At 39.6% G+C, this 27,027-nt stretch overlaps 1 long non-coding RNA gene and 1 pseudogene across 3 annotated transcripts; one reads left to right on the plus strand and one right to left on the minus strand.

Annotated features, from left to right (window-relative positions):
• Positions 1-1,637: 1,637 nt before the first annotated feature.
• LOC148055910 (uncharacterized) lies at positions 1,638-26,494 on the minus strand. 3 transcript variants are annotated; one of them, XR_015704436.1, is made up of 5 exons: positions 26,358-26,494; positions 21,558-22,970; positions 20,539-20,627; positions 16,046-16,211; positions 12,519-12,653 (listed from the first exon to the last, which is right to left on the minus strand). It is a non-coding gene; the product is annotated as an uncharacterized LOC148055910 (long non-coding RNA). The 3 variants fall into 3 exon arrangements; XR_015704435.1 differs by having other exon boundaries at positions 16,046-19,265; XR_015704437.1 differs by lacking the exons at positions 12,519-12,653; positions 16,046-16,211 and adding an exon at positions 1,638-1,891.
• On the plus strand, positions 12,633-26,564 carry LOC148055911 (uncharacterized; annotated as a pseudogene).
• Positions 26,565-27,027: the final 463 nt, after the last annotated feature.

The following is a 27,027-nucleotide window of genomic DNA, read 5'->3' on the forward strand; positions in this document are numbered from 1 at the left end:
ATTTCAATAATAAATTTTTAGCTTGTTTTCATTGTAGTTCAAGTTTTTACTTTTCCCAGGGGTGACTAGCGTTCATTGTTTCATTTTGGGCTTCCACCAAGCATAAGCTTTTGTTTCATGTGTATACTGCCTAACAGCTGATGTGGTAAAAGGTGTTTGCTTGTGTGTGTGTGTGTGTGTTTGTGCTCCAGAATTATTAAGTAGATGTTTTTGCTGCTTGTTAGCACAGACTGACTTTGAAAAAGCTCCAGTACAGATTCCAGTTCTCCGATCAGTTAGATTTCATGACTTGATGCTGCTAAGACTTCTAAAGCTACCTAATGCCTCCATTTTCTGTTTTGTCTCCCCCCTTACTCCCCTCCCCCAGCTTTTTCTGTAAGTTAACTTATATTTGGGGACAAACTTTTTAGCAGGGTCAGTAGCAATAAGACAAGGGGTAATGGTTTTACACTAAAAGAGGGTAGATTCAGACTAGATGTAAGGAAGAAATTTTCTACAATGAGGGTAGTGAAACACTGGAACAGGTTGCCCAGAGAGGTGGTAGATGCCCCATCCCTGGAAACATTCAGGGTCAGGTTGGACGGGGCTCTGAGCAACACGATCGAGTTGAAGATGTCCCTGCTCGTTGCAGGGGCCTTGGACTAGATGACCTTTAAAGGTCCCTTCCGACCCAAACCATTCTATGATTTCAAGTATTTTCTGTACACTGTTAAGTACCACAGTATAATTTACTGGTATCCCTCCTTTTTTTCTGCCTGACATTCAAGTTGAATAAAGGAAAGCTTGGTCCGAAGAAAGAATCCAGACCTGAGTTTTTCCATGTGCTTGATGAACAGAGTTTGTATGTTGGCAAAGAAAAGAAACTGAGGTTTTCCATCTCACAATAGAACTTTGTTTGGCTTGAACAAGAGTAATAATTACTACATGATGCAAACTCCAGAGTCACCAGGAATTGGTTTGGGTGTTCCAGATGTGGACTGGTAATGACTTTGGGATCTAGTTAGACTGCTATTTGCTCAAACATTGTTTTCTCCGGCATGTTGTGTCAGTTCAACTAGATTTGGTTTAAATTTAACCAACAATGTATGAGCACATGGCTTATTTCTGGTTTTATTGACTTCCATCTTTACCTTTTTAAACTGTTTTTTCTTAACATAGGAAGAGTAGAGGGGTTTTCTGATACAATTTTTGAAGCTGCTTTGGTTCAGGCAAGTGAACATACATATCTGGTTTAACTTTCTGAATCAGAGTATCCCCTTGCTGCACTCTGTTTTCAAGCATAATTTGCCAACTTTGTGATTACGTTGGCAGTAAAGACTTTAAAACAGTTTAAGTATTAATTAATTTTAATTTACTATAATAGTTCTATAAGGCATATCTGGAATGGGTGTTTTCCATGACTGAAGCCTCTTGGTGTGTACAGTGAGCATGTAGTTTAACAGGAAAAAAAACCTTTTCTTTTTCTGTTAGTGTGTTCAGATACAGAGGAGAAAAACTAATAGTATAGAGCCCCCCAGCCCCCAAGGTGAACTCTAAAATGAGCGTTGTTTAAAGCTTGATATATATGTTGTTTTCAGAGACTAACACATCTGTACCGAGAATCATTATCTGAAAAATAATTACGAATGTTGGGGAAATAATATTCAGGGCATATATTTAGAAGATTGTACTCAGGCCGAGAACATATGCTATTCATGTGTGTCTTCTAAAAATATTTTCACATGCAAATTACACACCCGTTGGCTGCTTGCTTTGAACCAGATTGTCACTGCATGATGGTCCCTGAGAAACTGAATATGGAGTGGGAGGTACCAACTGAAAACTTTTGCTCTGAAGGTTTTGTTTCCCAGATTTTATGTTTGCTTGGCTTTCCTTCTTCTTTTTCCAAAACCTGATAAAAGAATATTAAAATTTAAACTTGCAAAGTGCCATTTTGGAAATGTAAGAAGATGACAGTAATTAATTAGATGTATACCTCTTTTTCTGTTTAATGCTTAAATGTGTTATTAATGTTCTGTTGTTAAATATATACCACAAGGAAGCTTACAGTCAAAATAATCTCAATTTTGATAATTTTTGTGTATATACAGTCAAGATTACTGTGACCGTAAACTTTCTTGCATTTCATAATTACTTCTAAGTCCACAAAATACTAACATTACTGATTTTAATGTGTACATGTAATATCCTTTGGCTATTGCAGCGTAGTGTTTTAACCAGAGAGAGGGAGATCTTTTTTGAGATAGAGGTTATAAAATCAGTAGCTAAAACATGAGGCCAGGTTCTTTTTTGTCAACCACTACTTGTTTAAATCCTTTTTTTCTGGAGTAAAACCTCTTACAAGATTTTTTTTTTTTTATGACTTTTTTCCTTCCCCTCCTATACTTTTGAAAATAAATGCTACATTGTTTCCCTACTATGGTGTCTGTAGCCTTGCCAAAGCAGGAGAAATCTATTCACTGCTCTGAGTTAAAGGTAGACTTTTTTTTCCCCCCTTGGGTCTTAAGAGTGCCTCTTATTTTGTCATCCTTAACAGGGGCATCATCTTTGCTCTGTAGCAAAGAGAGAAACTGAACACTTTAGGCCTGATGCAGTGTTCTTGGAAATCATTGCAAAGATTTCCATTTGGGAATTGCAGCTGGCCTTCAAAATACTTTTTCTTAATTCTCATTCTATTCTTTTGAGTTATTTTACCTCACTGTCCTACAGCCTGTAGACTTCTGACTCCATTCTAGTAGGGAACAATAGCCAAAACTTAGTAGCTTTTGGATTTTCAGAAATTAATTATTTTCAGGAATATTTCTAGTGGGACATTATCAGTGACGAAATGTAGCTTCAGAAACCCACGTAAAGATGGGCGATGTTTGGTATGATCACGGTTCCTGCATTGTGCACTTCTGTCCTTAGGATTCTTCCAATAGTTAGGTTACATTCCTGTGGCATCATGGTATTGCATTGCTGCCCTTAGTGCAAATCAGCGTAAATGGAAAATACATTTTAATGTTGATGGAAGAAATTGAATGGGACTCAGCATGAGATAATATAACAACAGTCAAACAAAATTCATGTCTCTGTAATGGCAAAGATCTTGGCTAGCTTGATTATGATGGTAAGGACTTTAAAAACTGATGCGGAAGTTTGGAGATGTATTGGTTAAATGACATACAAAATAAAAAGGATTAGAGCAAACAAAGTGTTTTTGAAATTAAGTGAACAAATCATGGATAATATTTGGTACCCAAATATGGTATGTTTCTTTCTGGTCTCATACTGTTGGTTTGTTTTTCTTTTAATTGGTGTTGCTCTTTACAGGCAGGTTATATTTGACTCCCCTTTTTCTTTGGCCTTTATACTGACTTCCTGTTCTTCTGCATGAAAGTCTGAGATTTCTAAGGAGGGTTTTTTTTTTTTTCTTAGTTGTGATTATAGTTTTAAGTGATTGACTTATGGCAGAATTCAAAGACATTTTATCGGTAAGGTGATTCATTAGGTTTTTTTTTCATCAATGTTTTACAGGACTTAGGAAAATTGGGATGATGTAAAATGTGCTGTTTCTCTTTTATGTGCTATTTATAAAAGGGAAATCAACTCCAAATTATATCTGTGCAAGTATTCAATATTTGATGTAACACGTGACTCATTAAAAAAGGATCTAATTGTTTCATTCTGTTTTCGAAGTAGCTTTGAAGGCTGGCTGCTTTTTTTTCTTGAAAATAAGTGGTAATCAAACATATTAAAGTCAAACCCATGTGACTCTTGGAAAAAGTTTCTAAATATCTTGCCTGCAGAACAGTCTTCAGATGTTAGCAGAACAAAGAATATTAAGTAACACACTCTCTGTCCAAGAAATTAACCAGTTCTTGTTACACTCATGCCTCAAGACATTTTTCATGTATTCCAGTTTCTGGTGGTTTCAAAGGGAAGGAGTCTCTTCAAGAACACTGATTCTGTGTCTGTAAGATGGTGAGCCATACTGAGACAGAAGAAGGAGCAATGATATATTTTGTGAAAAGATTATCCATTCTTACTTATCTAGTTAAACTTATACTGACATATTGTTACCTATCCATTAGAGACTTTTCCCTCCAGTAGTTAGAGATACTTGAGCTAAATTTTATTGCCATTATCTTGTGGTCCTTTTCTTATTTAGTCTTGGATTTTTCTGCTTTCTACAATCCCATTTAGGAAAATATCCTGTGTAAGGATGCTAGTGCTGTTATAGCCACTGACGCTGTGCATGAGCAGAGGCTCCAGTTGCTGGCATCTCTAAGTGCTGTTTAAATGCAAAGGAAGACTAATGCTTATTCTGAAGAGTTTAAAAATACCTGTCCCATCTCATCTTTATTCCATTGCCAACATAGTGCATGCTTCCCTGATTTTTCATAGAATTGCATGCATCTAGATAGTTTGTTAAACTTGGTGGGACTAATTCTGTGTGAACCTAAAGCCTTTGCAAAATCTTTCCTGTTTTTGAATTACCCTTTGGTGTTTTTTTAATGTCTGAAAACATAGTATCAGGCTTGGTGTTAATGTGTATTTGTGAAACAGCTAGTAAATCTGATGGTATGAATTCCTTAGGTAGGGTTAATCAAAGAAAACAATTTGTCTTTATGAAGTGTAGGACATCAATATTTTTATATATCAGTTTTTATTTTGTGGTGGTGCTGAAAGGCCACATCATGATTGAGTTTTGTTATGCTGGTTGCTGTAAGAATACCTGTGGTTCTTCACCCTTAAAAAGTGAACATTTTGGGCCTGGAAACCATTATCCTTCTCCAAATAAATAAATAAATGTTTTAAAAAAATCCCCAAACTGTTTGTAGAGCATTTTTCTATAATTCTTAGGTCCTTTGTTGGTGGGGATGTGGGGAGTGGACAGGGGGGATGATGGTAGTGGCAAAAAAACTATTACTTTTTTTTCCCCTGGAGCCTACAATATCAATAGTTCAACTTCTAGCTGAAACAAAATATTACTACCTTCTTGTTTGCTGATGTAAATTTATCATCCCTCTCATTCTCATGTGTTGCAACCTACTGGCCTGTTAAATGCATCTAATTGTATATCCTCTTCCCTGTCAATCTCTCAACCTTTCTTTATACTTTAAAATTAGAAGTAATATGTTCCAAAGCTGTGATAATGTTCAGTAATGTTCTACATAAAGTATAATTTCTACCTTTGCCTTTAGAACAGAAAGAAATGGCTATAATTGTCCTTTTCAGTCTGATAGTGCTTTTTTGTTATATCAGAAATGTTGTTAACTAGCCACACTGGTAATTTTCATATAACCTGTGGTGTGTTAATGCAGAAATTTTTGAGATGTGCTCATGTCACGTCATCTGTATACGGATGTTGTTCTCTGTATACAGTACAGTATAACTGACACGTCTTTTTCTCGTCAGGAAAGCAGTTTTGCACCTTGGCCAAAACTTAGACCCAACCATCTGCTTTTTATGTGGCAGCAGCACCTAGCAAGGTTTGGGCGTATCTGTAAGATACCATGAGAGCAGCTCCTTGAATTTGTTCACTGTTCCCTCAGACGAGGTGCCAGGACAGTGACTTGTTACTTGGTAGTCAGGTATTGAGCCTCCTGTCTCAACTAGAGTGCCAAATACTATACAAGGTTCCACAGACATGGAAATGCAGTTAGTTTTGTTGCAAACAAGTATTCTTTAGTAAAATTTTACTTTCTAAAACACAAAAGCAATATAGTTTGGTATTAAAAGAGAACTTAAATATTTAGTAGAATCAATTATTCAGCTTTGTTAATCAGAAAAATGTTAAATGTTTCTTAACAAAACTATAAAATAAAGATATCTGAGGTGGAAATTTTGCTGGTGAAGATATTCTGTTTGTTTGGGGATCTGTCTGATCTCCAGTTTTTGGCTTTAGAATTGCTTCCTTGATTCCTGTCTCTTGCTGCTTCCTACCTGCACCTTTCAACCATGTCCTTTTCATGATTGTGTGGTTGATGCATGTGCACCATCATGTGACCTAACTTCTGCCACTTATATACTGGCAGGAAAGTTTGTTGAGAGGTCTAAATTTAACTCTTTTTGTGGATAATTAAGAGTGAAATTCTTGGAGTACCCTGTACTTTAAGAGCTAGTATATCAGGTTCAATAGGGACAGGCCCTCTATGTAACCTAGTATATGCCTGTGGCAATTAATGAAGGCTTGGGGAAGGAATGTAAATAACATCTTGAATTCAAAAGGTTTTCAGTGTATTTTTTTAAAATACTGGTGTTTAAAAATGTCTTTCAAATAGGCCTAAAAGCAAGGTTATCAAAGCTGCTAAAGTCAATTCCTTTCTTTCTATATATCCTGCTGCTGTTTATTTCGTGTTGCTGTTGTTACCAATTAAACCATTTTTATGGTTTACAGTACAGTGTCCACAGTAAAGAAAAATGGCCATGAAATCCTAATAAATGAACAAAGTAAATAAAAATATTATGTTCTCTTTCAGTTGTATTAAATAATTTTAATTAAGTTCTATTAATATCTGGTTATTTACAATAGCAGGTAATAAATGTTTAAATAAAATCATTATTTAGAAGATGAGGTTTTCTTTTCTATTTAGTTAGTGTGGCAGAGTTCATGTATCGCCACACAGCATAGATAAACTGTTACTGTATTTCATGCTTCAGAACAGAGGGACGTTACTGAATTAATATAAGGCAAATCTCTTGTAATTCACCTTGTGTTGTTGGGTATTCAACTTTTTTTCTTTTTATGTTTGGATTGTTTCAATGATTTTTTTTTTTTTCTTAGCAATGCTGTACCATATTAAATCACTTCTTCATGCATGAAAGAAAAGGTGTAAACTTGAATACAAGTCCAAAATGGAGATCCTTATCAGAGCAAAACTGGAGGAACAAAATAAAACCACAGTACTAAAGCAGAGGTTCCCAAACTTTGCTGAAGTTCAGTCACTGGCATTGACGATTAAAAGACTGTTGGTATCAATGGTGTTAATTTCCCTGGTTGTACAGGTATCTCTAGAGCAGGACCTCTATCTTATGTTCATCAACCTGTGAAACACCTGAAACCAGGACCCAACTCTGTGCTCCCTGCCTCGCTTACTGGTTTATCACCCTCCACTTCACTCCATCCTATTCTTGTATACCAAAATCTACCCATGTACAACAGGCCCACTTCCAAAACTGCTCTCAAAACACTACCTGCTTAAAAGATGTTTAAAGTGAAATGAAAGTGTGATAGTGGTTACGGGGTAGCTGGGAAGTACTGTAATGTGCCATGCTTAGGAATAATGTATGGCAAGTAACTAGTCCCACAAACCCTTCTGCAGATAAGTAATCCTATCAAAGGCAGTTGAGTGCATTTGATTAAGGATTACATGCGATTACTGGTCTGCAAGGTTAAGAGTGTGACCTGTATCATTAATGAGTATTCACACATTAATGCTGCTTTGAGCAGGAGGTTGAACTAGATGACCTCTGAGGTCTGTTCCAACTAGAGTGATTTTATGATTATCACACTTGTATTATGCAAATATCTATTTCATTTATAAAAAACATATTAATTGAATAAGCTAAGCCCTAGCAAATCATTGCAATTATTTTACCTATTGCATCATATTGTAGCATGGAGTTACAAATTTGACCCAAGTTTAAGATTTAAAACAGTAAGATAAATATACCCATACCTTTTTGTCCATTGCATTGAATTCCTTGTATACAGTTTTATATCGGATTGAATTCCTTGTATAGGAATTCCTTCCTAGCATACAGTTGACTCGGTTCCAGTTCTGGGACTAGTCCAGAGTAGAGTGCCTGAATATTTGATGCTTTATGTGCAGATGAGCTGTGTGCATGGACTTAAGCTTACTCTGCCTATTTCAGGTACCGCTAGCAGTGAGACTACGGTAACAAAGCCATCAGTGCAGGTTAGCGGTCTAAGAAAGGCTTGAGGCCCTAAAAACTTTACAAAGCAAGGACTCAGAATGTGAGAGGGCATTCTTATATTTAAAAAACAAAAAACAAAACACACCACCACCCTAAAAAAAAAACCAACAAACCCCCCAATCTTAGAATATACTATGTAGATTCTGAATATATGTAGGTGTTGAGACACAACTGGTTGAGTTTAATAAACATCTGTTAAATGAATATTAAGATGAACAGTCTTTACCATTATTTAAGAAATAGTATTTTGATTAATAGTAGTATGATCCTTCTCATTAAGATGCATGGGGAATTCATATAGATTTCCTTCCTGTGTTTGGACAAAATTTGTACCTATTGATACCTCTTTAAATGTTCTCATTTAGTATTGTTAATTACTTACTTTTAAGAAAGAAGTTGGTGATGAGGGAGGAAATCTCAAAATCGCCAGCTGTAAAAGGCCAATCACTGTCACATGCATGTGACCAGAAATGGTTTTATGTAACATTTTAACACTTCCAAATATGTGAATTACCCACAGGAACAGAACATAGTTGTGACTTATTGGTAGCAATACTTGGTTTATTTGTATACTTTTATTAAAAAAAAAAAAAAAAGAAGGATGGTAGCATAGCAAGTAATGTGTTAAGGACTTGACAAGTCTCCCAGACTTTTAGGGAGTATAGAAAGCAATTAAAAGGAATAAGAGGCGCTAAGAAGGAGCAGAGTGATTTCTTTATGCTACTCTTCACCACAAAGATGTTGTGGACATTTTATTCTTTTCAAATGATGTTGATGAGACGTTATCTGATTATCGGATTAGGGAATCAAAAGACTGAATGCTAGAATAAAGTGCTAAAGACTCCTAAGTCAGGACTCGATGTGATTCACTCATTCGGTGGTTCTAAAGGATGAAGAGGCTGATCTGCTAAGAAGAACGCGTCTCGTTAGAGACGCTGTGCCAGAAGACTGGAAGCTATCAAGCGCTGAATGTACCGTACTTTTAAACCGAGCACAAGGAGCAGATCTGGAATTTGCAGACCAAGGACTCATATTTTAATGCCACATAAGTAGATTTGAATCCTAAATGGATAGTCAAGTAGTTCTGTGAGCACAAGATCTAACAGCACCTGCTTTCCTATGCAGTTGTATCTTAGAGATAATGAAAAGTACCAGCTGCAGCTGGGGTATTGATAAGGTGTGTCTCTTACATGCGTGTGTTTTCTAATAACACGGGCATATGCTGCAGCCTCTCCTTCAGTTTGGGCAGTTTGTGGGTCGGTCTTCTCTATCCACCTGCCCAGTACTTTGAAGTCTGAAATCTCTGAATTCTTATTAAACTGTAAATGACTTTTGAATCTTCCTCTTTGACAAAACTGTTTGAAATCAGGTAGCAGATCCAAAAGTTAGAAAGGGTCAGGCATAACCTAGGTAGACACACTAAACAGCATTAATCTCTTCCATCTTTTATTGTCTAAACAATGATCTAAGTTGGTTCTGTTGTTAGGGGAAAAGAGAGAGACGCACCCACGTATATATTCGTATACTCGCGTGCCACGTGTAGTTCATCCCACCTTCTTAAATTTACAGTGTATGGCCTCTGGCAGGAAACTGTAACCAGAACAATTTTGGTGTGGCCCTACAAGCGCTCATTTTTGGTGCAATTGTGGGGATGGTGAACTGTGATGCAGAGATGGAAATGAAAAGTAAACCAGTCCAAGAATGCCCTATACTGCTTTCAGTGGCAAAGCTGTGATCTACCTTGTAATTTATACTTAGGTGACAACAGTAGTTTCTGAAGTGCTGGCATTTGTAGCTGCAATTAGCTACGTGCCCTTGTTTCTTCATTTTCCATCCTGTTGTATTAGCACAGTCATTTCTGTCATCATGCAGTGACTTGGATCAGAAAATTGATCCTGACTTCAAGAGGAGTCTATGACAAGCAGCAACGTTTAGCCCAAGCTAGTTCCTCAGTATGATACAGTGAGTGGCTCCACCAGCAGATACATCTGCACAAATGAGGTTGTGGCATGAGGATAAGCAGCAGGAGGGTCATCTCTGTTTGAATTGGCACTCTTACCAAAATACATGTTCATGAAATTATGCCTCTAGAATCTGTCTTAGAAGTGATTAATCTTGTCCTCAAATAAGCACCCAAAGTAAAATACTATATACGTTCTGTAAAATCAGAGAAAGTTATGAGGAAATTGAGGGCCATCTTCTGAGGCTGGATGTATCAGCATAATAACGGTAGATGTCATTTGGTATTTGCAGTTACAAAATAATTCACAGTGGAAGCAATAACTTGAACTACTTGAAGATAATTCTAAATTCCAAGTAAATGTTCTTCAAAAATATATGTATCATTATAGATGCCCTGGTGAAAACTTCTTTGCAGTGTGCCCACTGTAAAAGAAACAGCCCTAAAATTTATTGAAATGGTGCTCCACAGTAGCATTAAATGGAAGTTCTTTACCTGGGCATTTCTGCTCAAACGAACTATCCAACCGTCCACATTACTTTATCAATCAGTGTGTACACATGTCCTCTGTGTGTTTTTAAACGCTATTGATAAATAACAAGTTCTTGAAAACTAAGTAAAGTCTTTTCAGTAAGTTTACACAAAATAAAGTCTCCGTATTTCTTGCTTTCAGTTCAATTTCTTCAGATTATCTGTAAATTTTCAATAATGGCAATACATTCATTCTGCCATTTGGAGGAGCCTGTGCCACAGAATAATGATCTGAAGAAAGCTCACTTATTTGCAAGGAAGAGTCTTCATTTGGGAAATAGTACCGATGCAGCTAAGAGGTGCTTTGTGAAGTTCAGGTAAGTGCTTTTTCTTTGTTATTGTTTGAATTTTACTTATTTGGTTTTTGGTAGGCTGGCATTTCATTTAAATTAGCATACATGCAGTGTCATGTCAGAGCCTGTCAGCCTTTGTGTTGGTCATTTGACACGTAAAGTATCTTGAAATAAAAAGGCACGTGCAGTAGCACACATACATACGAGATGCGTGAAGGCAAATTGTTGTCTGGAAAATTATTTTAGCATAATTATCTCTGGAGTAGCTGTTGAGGATGGAGGTTATGATGATCGTAATGACACAATTCCCTCTTGCCACAAATTCTTTTTCAAAGTTTTCTTATGTGTTTCTTTATTTTCTGAGTTCAATATTTTGCTCAGCCAGAGTTGTTGTTTTGGATGCAAGTGTTAATAATTAAGTCTCAAATCATTCAGGGCAAATAAGGAAGTCATGGTCAGGTTTTCACAACTTGGAATATCTTCAAATTTTCTATTGGAAAAAATCAGCTTTTGAATTTTCAGCCAGTCAGAATTTTTTTCTAAAATCTTGGCATGGTAACACTGGATCAGGATTTAATTTTAGACGAATGGTTACTGTATGTTGTGTTTATTTTTTCTAGACATCCAGTTATTTTTATAACATAATAATGACTTCACAGCAGAAGTTGGTTTATAGTTGTATTCTGCATGGGAACTGTATGCAATGTACATTCAATAAGAAGTGTTAGCAGTAGAATAATAAAACAATTACGAATATTTAAACAGGTACTTGAATTTATTTTCCTGTGTTCTCATTGCAAACTATGGGGGTTCTGTCACTGGCTGTGGGTTTGGTGTTCCAACCAGCAGTCAAACAAGTGATAATTTGAAAAAACAACCAACCAAACTGCTTCTTACCAGGAAGGCAGAGTACAGTTTGTTGGCCTTTTCAATGGTGCACACAAATCTATAACCTTTTTGTGATACCTGTCTGCTTTGTTGCTAAATTACTGGATCACTTCCATATATAAAAGTGTATCTTTATAAATGCATGTATGATCTGAGAAGCCTTAACAATACCATTTGTCATGCTAAAAATACTAGAGAATGAAAAGTACTAGATTTTTTAAATTTAATACTATTGTATCCTTTGGGTCCAGAAACAGAGGCCCCTGTTCTGCATGTTTTTGTGCACATGCCTAACTTTATATCAATGTCATCCTGGTACAGTACTGATGCTTACGAAGTTCAGTGATGTAGAAAGAACAGTACTTTTTTTAGTGTAAGCCTTTACTTTGGTCTCCTTATACTTGGTGAAAATGTGAAGATACTGTTTAAAATAAATGCTTTATAAACTTAATGGATAATTAAAAAATTATAAACTAGTTAAGAAAAGCTTTTAAACTGTTAATAGGGTACTCCAAACAGGGACAGCACCAGTGAAAATGAGGCTGTTGCTTCAGTGAAGTTCTAAAAGTTTAAATGCATTTAAATGAAATCACAAAAGAGAATTCATTCTGGTGATACTTCTTAATTTTTCTGGGTTTATTTTGCACTATGAATGCAATGAATAGTGTCCACCAGAGACCAATTTCAAAATGCTTTTTTATAAATGCTACAGAATTATAAAAACTGAGGGGTTGATGCATCTGACTTTATTTTTATTATATTTAAAGAACAATATTCTTAATAGGTTTTCCTGTTGGTGAGAATGGGTTCTGGCAGTACATGAAGACAAACTGTTATTGAACACAGTTCCACAGAAGCCAACATGGGACGAGAGTAGAACATGAAGCAAGTTCAGTATTATTCAATAATAATGCTTATGATGTCTATAATACGGATATTGAGAGCCATGAGTGTATTTTTCTTCTGAATCTTTCAGCAGAACTATTATTGTTCCTAGCCCAACCTCCTGTACATGGACAAAATTGGGTTTTCCTCAAAGAATAAACGGAGTCCTGTATCTGAAGAGTAAGAAGGTAAGGCATTTGAGATTATATTATTTCAGTGAGCAGTTAAAAGTAATTTCATTGACTTGTAATGCACACAAATATATAAAAATACTTGATGTATCATGCATCAAGAAGTCTCAAATGGTTTGTGTCAGTTTCTGTTTGTTGTTTTTCCTTTTTATCTCATGGGTGGAATTTCTGAAAGTATTCAGCTCTGCTTTCTAAATGTGTTTTCCCTGAAATCAATGAGCTGACCTGAGTGGGAATAAAGGTTGGTTTATCTTTAGTGAGACAAAGTTAAGTCATCACTAAGTGATTTTGAAATCCCATCCTTGAAATACTAGGTCTTTGACATTCAGTGGGATGAGAATCTCAGAACAGACTGACTACTGGGGACTCCCAAGCTACAGTTCAGGTAAATAACTTCTTTGGAGGAGGAACTTAAAGGTTTCTTTTTTTTTAAATTATGATAATTAAGTAGCAAAGGGTTCAACTTAAACTATAAATATTTTCCACTTAACATTTGCATTTAAAATAGATATGACTATATTTGTGAGAGGATTTGTTAGTTACAGTTTTGAGCATTATGTAGTTATCTAACATTTCAGCAGTACTGCTTCTAAAGAGGACTTCCTTACCAGCACGTAACATGAATGTCTAGTTCTATTCCCAGCCACGCTTCTATCTCATTTTCTGCCATGTAGCTATGAGTGTTTAGCTAGTTCAGCTACTGCAATTTCCATTTTGCAAAGACAGAGATGTCTTTTGGTAATGCATGCATAATTTAGAAGTAACAGCTTCTATATTGGAGTGTTAGGGGCTCTGTTCAGATCATGGGATTAACTTGGTTTGTTTCCTGCTCCAGCTGGTCCCCACTTTCTCCAGGGAAAGGGTAACTCAGTTCTTTGTGTGCAACAGCCCAATGCAGTTTGTAACCTGGAGACTTAAAGTCACCCGGAACTAGTGCTGCTTTACTTTTATTTCTGCTCTTGGAATGTACAGTGGTGCAGCAGGTACTGCTGCCTCAGTAGTGGAGGCAGAAAACTTGGAGAGGAACAGAGTATGCAGTGGGAACAGGAACTGGTATGGCCATCTCCAGTAACCTGTCCTAGTCTATCACCCAGGGTCCTCTTTCACTCTCTTTCTTTTGGGGGGAAGGTGGAAAATAGTTCTGTAATTGGTAGGAAAAGAGCAAGAAATTTTCCTATTTAAAAAGCAAAAAGTTTTTCTTCTGCATGATAGTGTTTCAAAGAGAAAACATTAAAGCTTTGGGGATTTTTTTTTTAAGACTTACACAATTTCAATTATAGACTTACTTCCTTCCCTTCTTCAAAAACAGAAAGATACTGTAGAAGATCAGTATTTTGAGATCAAGAATAAAAACAGAGACTATTTTAAGAAAAAAGATGACAAGAAATCAAAAAATACATGTATTGCCTTTTAAAAATATTTAACTTCAATGAACCATTAACATCAATGAGATACTTAGGATTTTCTGTGTTCAGTTCTACAGGCAATATAGACTGTGAAACAAGCAGGTGCATTTGAAGTAGATCATTTGGTTTAAGAAAGTAAGCAACTGTTCCTGCCAAGCAATTGGTTAAACAAAACTATTAAAATACAAGTGTTTTCATAGTAGCTCTTTAATTAATTTAAGTAAGTGGAAGAAATATCACATGCTTGTAGTAAGTTGCATGTTTCTTCAGGGGTGATGAAAAATACAGATTTTTTTTTTTTGTGCTAGACAACTCAGTAATCCCTGTAATTCTTGTCATGGGTATACTAAACAATTGGGGGCAAATTTCTGCACCTCTTCAATTTGTAAAGTTATATATAATCTGAGCAACAGTTACTAAGAGTTCTTGATAATTAAAAAAATCACATAGCAGACAGGAGATTAGAGAAGTGATGTCTTTTAAGAGACAGTCCACATCACTGTTGGTAGGTATGTGCCATTTGCACTGTAAATTAGAAGCATGGTATCTGAGCAATATATAACCTGTGCCTAGCACATCGATGTGTTAGTACTATGGAGTATCTTTGTTCCCTTTGTCTTTGGACTACAATTAGCTTCCTCCCCCCTGTCTGAGAGATATATCTTACCTTGTTCTTGGGGCTTGTGATCCAAGAATGTCTGAGAGAGGGCTTGTTGGCTGTGAGACCTGATGTTAAGCCCTAAGGTAAACTATACAATGATAGCAGGACTGGAATACCACCTAACAAACTATGCTGGTTTAGGTTCCCAGCATCATGATATTCTTCTGAGAGCAGGCCCAGAAATTTATTGTCCTGATCACCAACATCCAGCTTAAATACTCTCCTCTTGGATCCCACCATTTTAATGTTGTCATATTGAGATGGTTCGTTACATTTTTGAAGGAGGAGACTCTTCTGCCTTATCTGCAGTCTGGCTATGGGAGTTTCAGGGTCTTCCAAGAGAGGATATCTCATTCCTGACATGCTCACCAAGAAGAGGTGATGAAGCCTGTGTAGTGCCTTGAAGATCAACTTCATTATCCTACTGTGGAATGGGTAACTGTGTATGTTAGGCAGTACAGCTTCCTGGTTGCTTGGTTTAACAATACCCAATGGCCAGAACAGTGAGTCTGAAGTACCACCCCTGTTCCAAAGATAGTAGAGGCTGCAGCACGGCAGAAGGAAAGAACTACAGAGGAGTATTCTCTGGATCAGGAAGAGGATACATTTTCAAAGTATTACAGTTTGTAGATAGATGAAGTGCCCTCTGCTTCGGTTTAGTTAAAGGCTATGGTTGGAGACATATCTTTTTGCCAAGTTCTACCAGTTTTTTTCACGACTGCTTCCAGAATTGATTTACTCTCTAGCTCATCGATGAATATGATTGTTATTCTTTAAGCAGTGTCTGTCTTGGCACAGCCTTCTGCTTCTAAACACCAGGTGATGAGAGTGTTTACTTTAGAGTCTGACCTGTTTCTGCTACTGTCTTTTCTCTCCTCCATTTTTAGAGACAGTGTCTTTCATTGCAACTTGCTGTGGACTGACTTCCTACTGGACACATCAGTCGTATATGTTCCCACCTTCCAGCCTCATTTATCCTTAAAGTGCTCTGTTAACTATGTGTAATGAGATAATCTTTCTATATAGAGGTGTCATGTTTGTTTAACAAGATTTTCTATATAAGTGTGCCCTTCCTATTTATTTATGACAGGATGCTACTATTACAAGGATTGTATTGTTGATTTTTATTTTCAGTTTTTTTGTTTTTACTGAGACTGACCAACTAGCAAACAAAAAACCCAACTTTTAAGTACCTCAGTTTGCAACACAGACCCATCCCTAAGATTAGAACAAATTTAAGTTATTAAAAATAAATATTTTACTTTTTGTTTTTATATATATCATGGATATATAATGTCTGAACTCACCGGAATGGATGTGGCAACCCAGACAGAGCTCCCACAAAAACACGCAGCCATCCAGGTCTCAGGCTGCAGGGAGTGCCAGAGCCTTTCACCGGTAAGGGATGGCAGTAGTGAGAACACCTGTCTGAGGTGTGACCAAATGGATGATCTGCTCAGTCTGGTGGCAGAGCTACAAGAGGAAGTAGAAAGGTTAAAGAGCATCAGGGAGGCTGAGAAAGAGATAGACTGGTGGAACCATGCTCTGCCCTCCCTGAGACAGGAACAGGGACAGCCACCAAAAAAAAAAACCAAGATCAAGGGGATCCTGTGTCCTCCCCCCACCAGGCTGAAGGCAGTAGCCTAAAGGAAAGGAGTGAATGGAGGCAAGTCCATGCTCGGGGCAGCAGGCGAACCCCCTCCTTGCCCACCTCGCCTTCCCAGGTGTCTCCGTACAACAGGTATGAGGCTCTGGATGTGGAAGGCCAGTCCATGGATGATGTGTTGCCAAGGTCAGAAAGGCCTACCCCCTGTATCATGACCACCTCCACAAGGAACAAAAGACAGGTTATAGTTGTAGGCGACTCCCTTCTGAGGGGAACAGAGGGTCCGATATGCCAGACAGACCCTCTTCTTAGGGAAGTCTGCTGCCTGCCTGTGGCCCAGGTTAAGGACATCGCTAGGAAACTTTCTAGCCTGGTACAGCCCTCGGACTATTACCCATTATTGCTCTTCCATGTGAGTGGTGATGAAGCCACAACGTGTAGTCCAAGAGCGATTGAAAGACTTCAGGGCCTTGGGGCGATTGGTAAGGGAATCTGGAGCACAGGTTATTTTTTCCTCTCTCCTTCCAGTTGCGGGCAGCGACATTGGAAGAAACAGACAGACCCAGTCTATTCATACGTGGTTCTGTGGCTGGTGTCACTGCCACAATTTTGAGTTTTTCAATAACGGGATGGTCTACACAGCACCAGGCCTTCTGGTGTCAGATGGGATTCACCTTTTTCAAAGAGGCAAGAGGGTCTTTGCCCACAAGCTAGCAGGGCTCACTGACAGAGCTTTAAACTAGGCTTGAAGGGGGACGGGGATAATATCAGGCTTACCCGTGACAAGCTGTGGGATGACACGCCGTGGTTAGAGAGATGCGGTGCTAATGAGGGCCCTCAGCCTGTTGCTCTGAGACATGCTGGCTATACTGCAGCACACTTGAAGCCTTACGGAGATGAGCCAAGGGCTCCTGAGGGAAACACCAGTGAAATACCTCAAAGGAATCAAGGGGTGTTCCTCCAAGAAGGTGACACAGCTGACAGCCCAGCTGAAGTGCCTCTACACCAATGCACACAGCATGGGCAACAAACAGGAGCTGGAAGCCACAGCGCTACTAGAAAGCTATGACCTAGTTGCATTACTGAAACTTGGTGGGACAAATCCCATGACTGGAGTGCGGCTATCTATGGCTACAGGCTGTTCAGAAGGGACAGGCGAGGAAGAGGGGGTGGAGGGGTTGCCCTCTACATCAAGAAATGGATAGAGTGTGAAGAGCTGTCTCTGAAGAATAGCCACGAGCAGGCTGAAAGCTTATGGGTAAGAATCAGAGACTGAGGCAACAAAGGGAACCTTGTGGTTGGTATCTACTGCAGGCCGCCTGATCAAGAGGAGCCTATTGATGAAGCCTTCTTACTCCACCTACAGGAAGCATCGCGCTCGCAGGCTCTCATCCTGCTGGGGGACTTCAACCACCCCGACACCTGCTGGAAACGTAGCACAGCGAGCTGTAGGCAATCCAGGAGACTCCTGGAATGCATTGAGGATAACTTCCTAAGCCAGGTAATAGACAGCCCTACCAGAGGGGATGCAATACTGGACCTCTTGGTCACCGATGCAAGTGAACTAATTGGTAATATGTCGATTGTAGGCAGCCTGGGCTGCAGTGGAGTGGTGGAGTTTGCAGTCCTGAGGGATATGGGTCAGGTGAAGAGTAAAGTCAGGACCCTGAATTTTAGGAAGGCACATTTCCAGCTCTTCAAGGAGTTAGTCAACAGGGCACCCTGGGAAACTGCCCTCAGGGACAAGGGAGCAGAACAGAGCCAGCAGATCTTTAAGGACACTTTCCACAGAGTGCAAGAGCTCTTGATCCCCAAGCGTAAGAAACCAGGAAAGGAGGGCAAGAGACTGACACGGCTGGGTCGAGACCTGCTGGTTAAACTAATGGGCAAGAAGGAAATGCACAGGCAGTGGAAGCAAGGACAGCTATCCTGGGGAGAGTATGGAGATGCTGCCCGGTTGTGTAAGGATGCGCTCAGGAAGGCCAAGGCACGGCTGGAGCTGAACTTGGTAAGGGATGCAAAGAATAATAAGAAGGGCGTCTACAGGTATGTCAGCCAGAAAAGGAAGGTCAAAGAAAGCGTACCTCCCTGATGAACATGACTGGCAAACTGGTAACAACAGATGAGGAGAAGAGAAGGCTCCGGGGAGACCTTATTGCAGTCTTTCAGTACTTAAAGGGGGCTTATAAGAAAGATGGGGACAAACTTTTTAGCAGGGCCTGTAGCAATACGACAAGGGGTAATGGTTTTAAACTGAAAGAGGGTAGATTCAGACTAGATATAAGGAAGAAATTTTTTACAGTGAGGGTGGTGAAACACTGGAACAGGTTGCCCAGAGAGGTGGTAGATGCCCCATCCCTGGAAACATTCAGGGTCAGGTTGGACGGGGCTCTGAGCAACCTGATCAAGTTGAAGATGTCCCTGCTCATTGCAGGGGGGGGGATGGACTAGATGACCTTTAAAGGTCCCTTCCTACCCAAACCGTTCTATGATTCTATGATACACCTATCAGTACTTTCTATATGCTTGCTAGGTTATGGTTGATACAGTTCTTAATGAAGCACATACAGTTCACCTTTGATAAGGAAGTTACTACTGTAGATATTTCACTTTATCCAAAGATTTCTGGCAGTAGGGGTCTTATTTTTGGGGGAGAAGGAGATAGGGAGACAAAAGCATGCCTTCATGCTTCATATAGTCTTCCTAGTTTATAGAAACATTATTGGTACATTTTCTAGACTCACACATTTTAACTTAAGCTTAAATGAATTACTGAGCTTCTGTTCTGCATATATGCATTTACCTTGAGTCTGTTTTGGAAGCTACTGTAAGTCGTAAGTAAGGAGGAAAATGCATTCTTGTTTTATCAGGTGATTCTGGTGTCTCAACTCAGTTGTCTGGGAGATACCATTCATAGTGTCCTAAGGGGAACACACTGGTTAAAACTTTTTTTTTTTTTTTTTTTAGCTCTTTTCTCCTTTAAGGAATACTTGGAGAAGTAACCAAAGTTTGTTCCTTTAGAAGCAAAAAGGTTGTTTTTTTTTTTTTAACAGTGCAGCCTGAATTTGCAGATGCTGTTCCAACCAACCAAATAAAGTACAGATAGTAGTGGAAATACTACTGTGCAGCTGAACTAAAGGGATTTTGCTGGATAACTGCTTGCTTGTTATTGTCATTGGCAAGTCAGAGATAATTTCCAAAGCTGTAGTCTGGCTGAGGAGGAGTAATTGCTTTTATGTGTATTTTTCAAGCCAAAACACACACTTTGTTTTTACCACTGTTTTTACCAAGATTCAAAATTATCACAGCATTGTTGCTGAAAAAAAATATTTTTAAAAGAAAAAGTATTAGGAAAAGAATAGTGACACCTGAATGGCATGCAGAAAACTCCTGTCAGCTGAACTCCTGACAGAATCTGGCAGAAATTCAAAGTCTGGTTTGTCTCTAGTAATTCCATTAACATTTCAAAGGTTGATGATGTTCTGGGAATTACACAGGAGGGATTATTTTTTAAGTTAAGAATTAGTACTCTAAAGCCTTGCCTGCACTAGGAATATTGCAGCTATCTTGCAGTAGGTAAATATCTGAGACACTAAGTTCTCTATCAGGCGTTTTGCTACTTTATCTGCACTGGTACAATTGATGTAGCAGCCGCCTTTCCCCATAGTGTGAATAGAGCTGTATCACTATAAAACTGTATATATTGGTAGCTTATTTCCGCATAGAAGGAAACAACCTCAGAGGGCTGGCCCAATTCCAGAAATTGTTTTCAATTATATTGCAGTTGCTATGCCTGTATAAACTATTTGTATTGGAGACCTTATACCAGAAGAAAGTGACTTCATTCTAATTTATTTGCCCTTATTCATAGAGCCCCATAAAAAGTTATACCACTTCGGTTTTGTAGGTTCGGTTTGCCTTTGTTGGCAAACTTGCCCTTGTTACGCAGACTTATCTCTATCTGTGCTAGAGGATATAAACAATGAGTGTTTTGACAATAAAAATGCATCTTCCTCTCTGATATAAGCCTAATCTATTCAGTTAATACTAGAAAAAGTACAGTTTTCTGTGAACGGTTAGAATATTTCCATCTGGCTGCATGCACCAAAGCCTATAGAGCAGCTGCCCCATCCCCACCCCCCCCCATCCTAGCCTAACTCTGTTGTTCAGTATAGAACACAATGTTTAACGTACTCTGACCAAACCTTCAACTGCTGTTTTATAGATCTGTGTCTTGCCTCACTTTTCTGCTGTGTAAATGAATCTTGTCCAGTATGTGTTACCTAAGAAAGAATTAAGAAGGTTGAAGTCAGAATATCAGAATTTGAATCACTTGCAAATAAGGATGATCTGCATCCACTCGTTCTATAAAGATAATGTCGAGCAGATTCAGATGATTCCTATTTTAAAGCTACAGATGAGGGAGAGATCTTGATCCCATATTAAAAGGTCGGGGGGGGGGGGGTGATGGGGAGAAGACTGAAAATCAATATAACTCTTTTGCTCTAAGCCTGGGAGCAGTAAAGAAAGGACCTAGTCAGAGAGTAACTAGCAGGAACAGAGAGAGCCCAAAGCCCAGGGACCTTTGACCATTCAGAGAACATTCACTAGCTTTAATTAGCTGTTCTCTGCCCTATGCTCACTGACTGTTTGTTCCACTCTCCTTCCATTCTACCTCTTCTGCTTCAGTCCTCCTTACTTCATATGCTTCCCCCCACCCAATCTCCCCTCCTTACGCTGTATCCCTTCCATTTTCTTTGCAAGCAAAAGCCACCCCCAAAACAGAACTACTGTTACATTGAGTACAATCACGTTGCTTGTGCTGTGTGTGAACTTTTCCCCCATGCTGTCTTATCTGTTTAGACTGTTCGTTTTTATATAATCGGGGACCTTTTACTGTTGTGTTTATGCGCTGTCCAGCATAATGGAACTTCAATTTTCATTAGTCCTCAGAAGAACTTAAATATGATTAAGAATATTCCTTTATCCTGCTTTTTTAATAAGAAATCACTTCTAGGCAAATGACTACCCTTAATGAGATGAGGTATACAAGATCTAACAGGATAAGAGGAACTTTGCTCTTGCAGTTTTTCTATAGGTGAACTAGTGATTTAAAAGTATAATGTTATAACTGTGGTTATATTACAGCGCAGCATAGTATGATAAACATTTCAGAATGAATTTTATATTGACTATGTTTGCATTGCACTTACAGTAGTTTGCAAACTGTTGGCTTGTTTTCCATGTTTTACAGCTTTTAAATTTGCTTTCTAGAAACCATTTTGGTAGGTGCGGGTTGCTTGTCAGAAATCCGTTCCGAAGCTTGAGCGCAAAGCAAGCAGGGTACTAATGATGGATATGAATGGATATCTTCAGGATAACAATGGCTATGGCATCTTCAAAAGCAGTGGCATTCTGGTAAGAATTTGCATGCAATTTATTAAACAGTACATGATAGTTCTCAGTAAAAGGTGTTTGTATATCTCTGAAGATTTGCTGATTTTTTAATGAAAATTTCTTCTAAAATGTGGTAAGTAGGAGGATTGCTCTATATTGTGCACTATTTTAAATTCTGAAACAGTGGACAACAACTTTAGTTTACTTAGCAGTGACTTCTTGCATATAAAAACAGTTAAAGTATCTTTTTAGAAAAGTTATTTTAAAGAAGTAGTTAGTGGCCATTTATGGCTCACTGTCTGTGAGCCTGTTTCTCTCAATATTTAGAAGTGAATATTTTTGAACTGTCATTTAAAAAAACAGCTTTTTTTTGCACTCAGAGTATACTTGGAGAATGTTATAACTAACCTCTGGTGGCATATTTCACCACTACACATGTAACTGTTCTAACAGGCATTGCATCCAACTTCGCAGGAGATATGAAACACTTATGTAATTATTGACAAATTAATCATAGCTGGAAACTTTTAATTCTTGTATAGGGTAAAAAAAAAGTGTAATGACAGCATGCTAAGTTACTGTACTGGTTCTACTTTGTTGGACAGTATTTACATAATGTACACAATTAGCAAATGCAAGTAGAAACACCAGTGGAACTTTTACTGTAAGTACAGTATAGTAGAAGTGGTTCCTTTTAATTTAGTCTTTGAAATAGCTTAGGCCAACAATTTCTTAAGCAAAAATTCTTGTTTTCACCAAAACCAATGATGTTCTTATCAACGTATATACTGATACGTTGAAATTCAGAAATAATTTGTGCCTGTGTTTTTTCTTCCTTTGAATCCCACTGGTAGTTGGTATTGCAGTGGAACTGTTCTGATAAGAGCTGGCAGTTCTTAAAGCTTCTTCTTAAAGGTATTTTGAGGTGCTGGGTATGTATGTACTTTGTAGTGAAGAGCAGCACAGACACTGAGTGTTCTGATGAGCTAGTTTCATAGCTGAAGTAGCTGTTCCAGCAGCATGCTACGTCCAGTGAAATTAGGATTTTGACAGACCTCAAGAACTCTTAATTTTCTCAGGCCATGCTGAAAGCTGTGGTGGCTCAGGAGCTGATTCACAAGCAGATTAGGCGTTAACTGGATGGACAACGTCTGTCAGAGGGGTGGTGGTTAATGTCTGAGAGTGGTAACAGCATTCAGTGCACTGTGTGCCCGTCGGAGCCTTTAGTCCTGTTGAGAGGCAAGGATAAGGAGCTCAGATGCGTTGTGCTAACACCGACACAAAACTGTAGTGTATCCTGGGCGGGGAGGAGTACCAGCCTGACTGACAGAATCCAGTTGCACTGTACTCAGTTCCACAACGTAGACATGTGCCATAACTTAACAGGTACCTAAGGCAGCATTAATTAAAACAGAGTATCTTCACTAAGATATTCGGAGAGGAAGTACGGAGAATTCCTGGTAGATGAATTCCTGAGAGGCCTGTGGCCAGACTCCAAAGGCCCGATATAAGTGTACAAGTTAGACTTGAAAAGATTAATGTAAGCAGCCTTCTCATTTGAAATCAGATTGGTATGGAAGTGACTAATAGTGACTTCTATTTAATATCCCTTTCTGCAACACTCAGCTTTTCATTTTTTACTTTCTAGGTGGGTGGGAGATAAAATCTGGCCCTCAAAGTGCTATGCACTCATTTCAGTGCCAAAATACAAAACACAAATCAGCAACTGTAATGTAAAGGGCACACTAGGTTCCTCGAGCTGCACTGGACAAGTATGCATGCTAGATATAAGAATATAAGCTTAGGTATCTTCTTAGATATATTTATAAGTAGTTTTTTAAACTGCTGTGATTCTGTAGGCTATTGTAGTAACCTGGGATGAGGAAGTTAGACTGCTCACAACTTTTTTTTGCCAGGCTAATCTTTCACTCTGGTTCATTGCATGGCAAGTGTTTGGTTACTTATTTGATCTGTTTATATTTTAAACTAGTTTTAGGGGGGGAAAAAAGGGAGGGGTGAGCTCTCAGTTTTAAAACCCCTCAAATTCTGAAGGACGATATCGATCAAGGAAAACCTAGTTTGCAATTTCCATGTCATACAGGTATCTTATCTGTAGTTGCAGGAGTCATAAAAATCAAGGCTAGAGTGTCTTTTTCTGTTGATCTTTTCTAAGGTGACTGTACTGACTGCTATTGTTTCAAATAAAAACAGTTAAAACAAGTGATTGACTTGTAAAAGAGCTGGCTGTCATTTAGTGTTTAATTCCTCTTTTGCTAAATCATTTTTGTGATATTAACTTTATTTGTGACACTTTAGTAGGTGGAAGCCTGAGGGGGAAAATGTTATAGTTCTTTCACAATTCATTAGTTTGTGGATGTTTCTCTTATGTTGTTTCCACTCTGAATGACTCATATGTTAAATGAACATGCCAGCCTAAAGGCATGCCCTCAATATTGCAGCCCACAGTGAAACTTGATGCCATTACATATAAAAATGTGGAAGATGCTTGTACCCGTTTGAATCCTTGAGAAGTTTTGTGCACATTAGACATGTGTGCTATCAATTACTTACTCAATGTACTCTCTTTTAAAAAGCTGTGTTTTACCATGTCTGATTGCTCTTTTTCACACCATTGATTTGCTGAGTTTGTAGGCTACATCTGTCTTGTGAGCCTAAGTTGGAACTGAGAAACAGTGATATTTTTTTTTTTTTAAATGGCACAGTTTCAGTGTATTCATTTCTGCACTATTTGATGAGAGACTATAGAATTATCTACTTTGCATTGCCACCTGCGTATTTTGGTAATGATTTAGACAGTTTCAGAAATGCTTTTATTTGGGAAGTTGATAGCACAGATCTAATGCTTTCCATATTGTGAAAACACTAATTAGAGTGAAGTAGTTGGCCTCTGGTTATCTTAGCTCTTCTTGAATTTTGGCTTTCTTACCAATTTAATTTTTCCTCGTTTAATAAAAATGTCAAAGACAAAACAGATTTACCTATTGACAACATGTCACGCAAATTATCACATATTACAGAAGCTGCATACTGGAACACTGCAAGAAGCAGGTCTAAAACCGGCCTGGGGTTCCAGTTCTACATTTCTTTAGTATCTGTAATATGGAGACAGATGTGCACTCACAGCAGCAAGATGAGAGGAAAGGTTTTGAAAAGTAAGTGAAGTAAAATTTTTCTGATATTGTTTTAAATCTTTAGGATTTTATTTTTTTCCATGTCCTATATAGTAGTATTAACTGTAATAGTGGGGGGAAGGTGTTTTAGGATTTGGGTTTATTTCTCATTACCCTACTCTGATTTTGATTGGCAATAAATTAAATGACATTCCCCAAATCGAGTCTGTTTTGCCCGTGACGGTAATTGCTGAGTGATCTCCCTGTCCTCCTCTTGACCCACAAGCCTTTTGTCATATTTTTCTCCTCCTGTCCAGCTGAGGAGAGGGAGTGATAGAGCGGCTTTGGTGGGCACCTGGCATCCAGCCAAGGTCAACGCACCACAGTCCCCATTGATTTGTATATTGAAAATACTACATAGCTCCAGAATTTTTGTTCTCTGGATGACAGACCTGTGGTTTTGATAAGAATAAGACAGATTGCTGGGATAGAACAGATACAACATCATGAGTCAGGTACTTTGACTTTTAAATAACGGTCCTGTTCTACCATGCGTAATATGCAGTGGAGGAGTTTATGCCAAAGTGAACAGATACATTCATATTAGAGGGGTCTTCCCATAAATTTTTGACTTTACACTTCTCATGGCTGTACACTGGGTGTGAGTCTTTCTGTCTATGTCCCTATTCCTTTTCAAGAGGAGGTTGTCGATGCTCACCTAACTCTGCATCTCTCTGGTGTGGAGCTGGTCTCTTCATCCCTTGTCTGGTTTGGGCTGCAAGACTACAGAGACATTAATGAAAACTACATGTAACTTAATAAAATTGATCACAGTTTCCACAGGAAACACTGGAAGGCAATAAAGGTAGCCGTTTCAATCCTGTTTCTAATTCTAGTGAGACATCTAGACCAAGTCATCTCAGGTCACTTAAGGATGTCTCACTAAAAGAGTATAAAAATATAACAGAATACTACTGTTTCATCTTCAAGTGGTGTTGAAGTATAGGCAAGGAGAGGAAGGAGGCAGCAAAGTGAAAATACATCAGGAATTGCTGCTCTGGCCATGCTGATGTGTTTGAGAGGATGGGGTGTAGATGCAGTATCTCTGCCTTCCTGTAAGGCCGCGTTTGCTTTCAATGCAAAGCTGCCAAGTAGCAGCAGCAAGCCAGAAACTGGGCACGCTGGTGTATTCCGCGGCTACAGGTGTAAAAGGTGCCTCACCCAGGCGGCTCTTCCTGCAGTTTTCTCTATTTCAGAGTCTTTGGCTTGTCAAGATCCTGGAATCTTACAAGTGTACGCTACAGCATGTACAGTTTTAGTCCTGCTCTCACTTTCCCACCTGTTTCAGGGCGTTTTTTTCCTTCCCCGTACTGCGTGATGAAGAGGCACAGCCCTAAGGTTAAGTTTAGGGCTGAGTTTTGAGGCTCTAATCAGGGTTTCCTGGAAGCATAGAGCGGTTTGGTGTCAGGGGCTGAAGGTACTGACCTTGTCCTTTTCCTGTCGAATCCTGTCCCCCGCGGCGGTGGCTGCACCCGGGGCCGGGCACAGCTCTGCCAGGCACCCAGCGCAGGGGGGTGTTGCACGTCAGCCCGTGCGGGTGGCCTTAGCTTCTCCTCCGTGAGATCGGTACTCGAGTCAGATGTTGCCTTGGGCCAGCCGGCAGCGCGATCAGAAAACTCTCCGTTAGGATGATCGGGGCATCGCCGCCGTGCCTCCAGCCAGCGGAGGCAGCCGCAGCGCGGCCGGGCGGGGGGCGAGAGGCCCCTGCCCGGCCTCGGCCGCCTGCGGGCTCGGCGGCATTAGGACCCGGGCGGCTCCTCCCGGGCCCTCCCCGCCCGGCGCTGGGGGCGACGCGGCCGCGGCAGCCGGCCGAGCCCGCGGCTGGGGGGGCCGCGGCGGCGCCCGGACCTTTGCTCGCCGCGCCGGCTGCTGCCCGCGGGGCGGGCGGCCCGGCCGCTCCCCATTGGCTGCCCGCCGCGCGCCCTGCCCGCCGCGCCGCGCGCTGGGCCCTGCCCGTACCGGGCTCCGCTGCCCGCGCCCGCTGATGGCTGCCCTCCCCCCGCCGCCGACCGGGCCCTCGCCAGCCCCGCCGCCGCTGCGTGGCGAGTCCTCCGCGCCTCGGCCTCCGGCCCGCCTCTCCCGCGTCCCTCGTGTC

The sequence above is a fragment of the Nipponia nippon genome, unplaced genomic scaffold (assembly GCF_047370975.1).
Source record: "Nipponia nippon isolate SJK-2023a ecotype South Korea unplaced genomic scaffold, ASM4737097v1 scaffold_2, whole genome shotgun sequence".
NCBI classification, from domain to species: domain Eukaryota; kingdom Metazoa; phylum Chordata; class Aves; order Pelecaniformes; family Threskiornithidae; genus Nipponia; species Nipponia nippon.